The sequence below is a fragment of the Asterias rubens genome, chromosome 11 (genome assembly GCF_902459465.1).
Source record: "Asterias rubens chromosome 11, eAstRub1.3, whole genome shotgun sequence".
Lineage (NCBI taxonomy): Eukaryota > Metazoa > Echinodermata > Asteroidea > Forcipulatida > Asteriidae > Asterias > Asterias rubens.
The window spans coordinates 4,248,247-4,254,412 of NC_047072.1; positions in this window are offsets into that span (position 1 = coordinate 4,248,247).

The window sequence follows — 6,166 nt, forward strand, 5'->3', positions numbered from 1 at the left end:
ATAACTAAGCCACCACTCTGGAATTTCAAGTAACAAGGGTAGATTTAAATATAATATTTTTTGTTCAATTCCAAAATGTGTCAATAATCATCATGCATTTTGTATTACCCCTACCCTGCGGTGTAATGGTATCGACCAGGTACGTCGAAAAAATGAGGGGCCGTTTATGACTAAATGAGCAAACCCATATATATAGGAGCAAAACCATATATATAAGAGCAAACCCATAAGAGCAAACCCATATATATAAGAGCAAACCCATATATATAGGAGCAAAACCATCATATAGGAGCAAACCAGCAAAACCATATATATAAGAGCACAAATATATATGCAAAACCATATATAATGAATAGGGTAGATGGCCTTAGCTTTCGATCCAATCCGGACCTTCTTCAGAGGCATAAGACAAGTACAAACAAATACATATCCATTTATAGAAAAAGAGAGGGGGAAAGGGATTAAGGTAAGGATCCAGAAAGAAGCGGGAAAATAACAGCCAATCAAAGTTCCTATTTCAGAAACAATATTGGGGGCTATGAACCAATAGGAGTGAAGTGGCGAGGACAAAGGATGTTTAGAATGAAAGGAAGGGTTACTGGACCATAAAAGTGGTAAATGTATTGTTCGACAACAATGGAGGGAGACATGAAAGGGTAGGATTAGAGAGCAAGTTGCATCATGATGCAACTAACAATGGTCAATTAATAAGAATAGCAAGATCAAAGGTATGATGATTTTAAAAATAGGTATGAGGGACCTGTGGAAAAAAAAAGGGGGGGGGGTTACTTACATCAGATAGTTACAGTGATGAATTTATAAAAACAACTTTAAACTAGGTTAATTTATACTTTATGTACAGAATATATACAACATATGAGTTCTTAGGCAGAAGTGAAGTGGAGGGTAATGAGAAGTTATTTAACACCAGTGTTTATGTTAAGTCCAAAGGGTTTTACTGTCTTGAGTTGGTGAATCCAGTGTGATTCTCTATTCTTGCGGTGTGTGTCATCACCATTGCAAGCTTCAATCACCAGAAGTTCAACATCAATGACACTATGATTGGGGCTGTTGAAGTGGATAGAGACTGGGTACGGTTTCTTAGTCTTTATGGAAGAGACATGATTCGCAAAGCGAAGACTAAGTTTGGTCTTAGTCTCTCCCACATATTGTAGCCCACATCTCTTACATGATATGACATAGACTACATTAGACGTGCTGCATTCAGAGTCGGTCTTGATGTTGTATGAAGAGCCAGTGGTATGACTCTTCACCTTAAGTGAGGGCTTAATGTGCAGACACGTTTTGCATTTGGAACGGGTACATTTGTGACAGCCCAGTATATCTGTCGGGGGTTGTGTTTGGACTGTACCTGGGGGAAGTTTGGCCCTGACTAGTATGTCACCAAGGTTTTTAGGGCGGCGGAATGCAACCATGGGAACCTCAGTGATTGCTGAGTGTAACCTGCTGGAGGAGTGAAGTATAGGCATGTTATTATTGAGAATTGAGGGAAGTTTGGGTAGTTTGGGGTGGAAGGTGGTGACCAAAGCAACTCTATTGGTAGGAGGTTTTTTAGCTCCCGTGTTAGTCAACAGAGTATGACGAGGTACGTTGAGAGCCCTGTTGATAGCAAGTTGGACCCTACGTTCGCTGTGTCCCCTAGAAACAAGGTGTTTCCTTAGCTCTGATGAGAGCCTCTTGTACAGGGTATCTGTGGAACAGATACGCCTGATACGTAAGGCCTGACTGTAAGCAATTGCCTTCTTACAGTGACTAGGGTGACAGCTATTGGAGAGAAGGTACTGGTGGGTGTCGGTGGGTTTACTGTAAACATCTGTGACAAGGCCATTAGGAGACTTGGTTATTGTCACATCTAGAAAGTTCACACTGGTGAGAGATTGTTCGGTAGTGAACTTTATGGTGGGGTGAAATGAGTTGATATGGGCAATAAACTCATCCAAGCTGTCTTGGTCACCACACCAGATGGAGAAAATATCATCAATAAATCTCCACCAAACTAGTGGTCGGTTGGGGGCGGAGGACAGGAGTCTGTCCTCCAACTGAGACATGAATAGGTTAGCATATGAGGGTGCCATTTTGGTACCCATGGCAGTACCCTGTACCTGTAGAAAATGCCTGTCAGAAAATGTGAAATTATTCTTCATTAGAATGTGGCTCATGAGTTCCTTAATATGACTCACTGAGGGGCGGGACTGATTACTAGCATTGAGGGCAGAGACACATGCACTCATGCCTTCATGATGGGGTATGTTAGTATACAGAGATGAAACATCAAAAGTAACCAAAATAGCAGAGTCAGGTATTTGGTGCAAAACCATATATATATAGGAGCAAACAATTTATAAATATATATAAAGATCAACGGCAAATGTATAATCGATGCAAAATATAAAGGATAAAAAACTCAAATATAAAAGATAAACACAAATATGTTTAACAGCGCCCTCTATATTGGACGTAGTTTCATATATAAGACATGTGCACCCATATAATTATATAAGAATAAAGTCTCATACAAAGGACGTCAACAGCTGTGAAAGGTTAAAATCGGGAACGAAAATCACCGAGCCGTAAATTCAGCCTTTGTCTGGCACTTGGTAATCATTGCGCACGTTTCGCTAGTCTAGGTTCCTAGACCATTGGTGTTGCGTGGTCACACACAACCAACGTTCCGATTATGCACGGCAAAAACTGTACACGCTTGTAATGAACGAACGCTAGCGGGCGCTCTGTTTCTCTGATTTCCTGTGCTCACCACACACCGTGGTGAGCACAGGACATGGGGAGATCCGGAAATCAGAGAAACAGAGCGCCCGCTAGCGTTCGTTCATTACAAGCGTGTACAGTTTTTGCCGTGCATAATCGGAACGTTGGTTGTGTGTGACCACGCAACACCAATGGTCTAGGAACCTAGACTAGCCAGAGACCGGCATTAAGACCGGCGTGTAGTTTGACCTTTGACCTCACACAGATACACGCACATGTTCGACACCAACTTAGGGTGCGTTCGATTAGCTTGCCCAGGTCGACCCCGGTGTGTGGCACTTTCTTTTACGAGGACGAACGTGTGTAGATAAATATCCACATTCGTCCTGGGGAAAAAAACCGCCACACACCGGGGTCGACCCAGGGAAGCTAAACGAACGCACCCAAGTTACCATCTACCTCGTTTAGCTTCCCTGGGTCGACCCCGGTCTGCCCTGGTACGTTTGAATAGCTTTGACGGGGCTCACCTGGGTCAGCGCCAGTGCCCTACTTGTAAAGTGGGTCACTTAGGGGTGACCTGGGGTGCATGCCGTCACCACGAGAGGGCGAGTGTGATCGTTCGATTAGCTCTTGTCAGGGGCTCACCCGAGTGAGCACAGCGGGGTCAACCCAGGGAAGCTAACCGAACACACCCACTGTAAACAGTTGGGTGCGTTCGATAATAGCTTCCCTGGGATGGGTCGACCCTGCGACGGTGCTCATCACTCGGGTAAGCCCCTGACAAGCGCTAATCGAACGATCACACTCGCCCTCTCTTGGTGACGCCATGCACCTGGGGCTAGCCCCAAGTGACCCACTCCACAAGCAGGGCTGACCCGGCCGGGTGAACCCCTGGAATTATGTTGAAGCTATTCGAATGCACCGGGCGCAGACCGGGGTCGACCTAGGGAAGCTAAACGAACGCGCCGTTAATACCACACACGTAGACACACATGCGGACGACCGAAAGTGGGCTTTCCATATCTGTGCTTTGATTGTCCAACCGAGGTGACCTCAGACCAATAAACAAAACTATGGTAAATTGTATCCAATGATATCATTGTACCCAATGGAATCACTGGATCTGAATAGCAGCTACCGAGCTACCTGTCTTTATCCTTGCGGATAAGTCGAATCGAACGCACCCATAGTGTACTGTTGTCCATTCTCTGTTATCTGCAAGAGTTTAGGGTATTGAATATGGAGGCTAATGAGCAGCGTGTGCAACAACATCACTACGCAGCAGCGCCTAAAACAAACTTAGCACGCCGGACAGATTCTTCAAAGAATAATAACATTCTCACTGACACATTTATTACAAAACTGATTAATATTCGACAAAAATACTTAAAAGAGGGGAGAGAAATTGAGCTAATGGGTGTGGGGGCCATGCAGCACATGTGACGGTCGCGGCTTTTAATGGGCGGATCAATCAGGTACTAATGCGTCTGTTTCCGTAGTCTTAATACTGGTATTATTCTTATAATTGGCGCTAAATGCCTTCATTTGATTAGATAGCAGAAGGACATTGTCGCCCAGTATGCTAAACCACAGTCTGTCACGGTTGTCTGCTTTGTATTGATGTTTGCTAGACTCCCTACCCGTCCTCACCACCTTCCCCCTCCCCCACCCAGCTCTCCCCGCGGCTCATCGGTCGTCAGGCTTTATTCATGAGTTAATTTCATATAAACACGAGAGATTGTTTATGTGTATCTCTAAGTATCAATCTGTTCTGTATGTTAAATTTGAAATGAAAAGCCATTTTTATTATTCAATTATAAGAAGTTAAACTCATCTTCAGAACCGCCAGGCTACACGCAAGGGGACACATGTCAACTAGTACAATGTTGTATAGGATTTGAGGCATTGCATGGTGAGGTATCAATGTACATTTTGGTTTGCGGTAACACCATGTGTGTACCAGGGTAATATTTAAAAAGCAGGACAGTTCTTTTCAGAACTGAGAAATCTCCCGAACCTCCGATTATCTACTCCGCGCCAGTAGAATAAAGCAAGACAGTTCTCTAAAAACAAACTCTACCTGGCAAGTAGATACACACATGGTGTTGCCGCAAACCAAATAAACATTAGTACAAAGTTTAAACATCGCTTACTCATTAGTTTTCAAAGGAAGTAAAATACAGAGCGAGACCAAAAGCACACTTTTTTATCACAGCATTCCTTTCGTTGATTCAATGTTTGAAAATCGATAAGAACCAATCTCTATGCTGTTTTTGGTGCGCGTGTAGTTCACGTGATTGACTCGCACTAGTAGAGTGTGGGCCTACTTTAGTTTTTAATCCACATCGCTATAATTCGTTGAATATCGAATGCGATCGATACAAATGATCAGAATCATTTCCTTTCGAAGCAAAAAAACAAACAATATATATATTTTGAAAATTTAATCAGAGAAGGGCGTTACTGACAATATTATTCTGAATATTTAAATCAAAATTCTAGATACCATAAATACTCGTCAATTACTTTCAATTGACAATATCTATGCTGGAAACACAATTGAAGTATATTTTGATATATTGAGATCTTTCGAGTGGCCCATCTTGATCTAGGTTAAAGGAACAATCAGCAAAGAAAATCCCTGCCAAAGCTTTCTGTTTCATTAAAACTTTAATTGATTTGATTTATTTTAGTTTTGTCCCTAAGGGGGGAAGTACCATTGCATTTGGCCGGCCTCCGCCATTCTGTTATAATGGAAGGGTTGATAGTCATCACGGCCGAACCGTCTTCTCTATAGGTGAGTGTTTTAGTTTGATGTACCATCATCCACATCGACATGACACTATCAAACAACGAACACTCTAGCCCAGATACTTGTTTGTATATTTTCTCTTTAATTATCCTTAAGGGATAATTTTGGGCCACTGTGGCTCCAAGTTATACCGCTCTGCTTCTATTAACTACGCTTTCAAACTAGCCAGATGGCAGTATTGCGTGGTGAACCATCCAACCAACCAGTGAGATTGCCTGCTCGTAGCTTGTCATGATGCAGCATGTGCGGGTTGGCCCCTTAAGGACCCGGCAGATTTGACTTAACTCATCCTTTCTTGACGATGGGGAGCCTGTTGATGCCTCAGCGTTCAAACCAAGCCCTACGGCTCTTTAAATATCCAAACCCAGGTCGATAAAATCACCTCACGCCTAAACTCGGCGGACAGGGCGATATCTAGTGAGATGAATCTAATTCCGTTTACGATGCGAAAAGTTGAAAGGTTCTTTTGAAAAATTAATTTCAAAAGAGAGACCCTTAGATCCTCACAAGATAGTGGTAAAATTTATTATGAGGGTTAGGAGAAAATGTAGAAAGAAAACCGAGAAAACCAAACACCGAAGCTTTTGTTGGTTCATCGCTCTGATTAAGACAGCGCAATTTTAACGA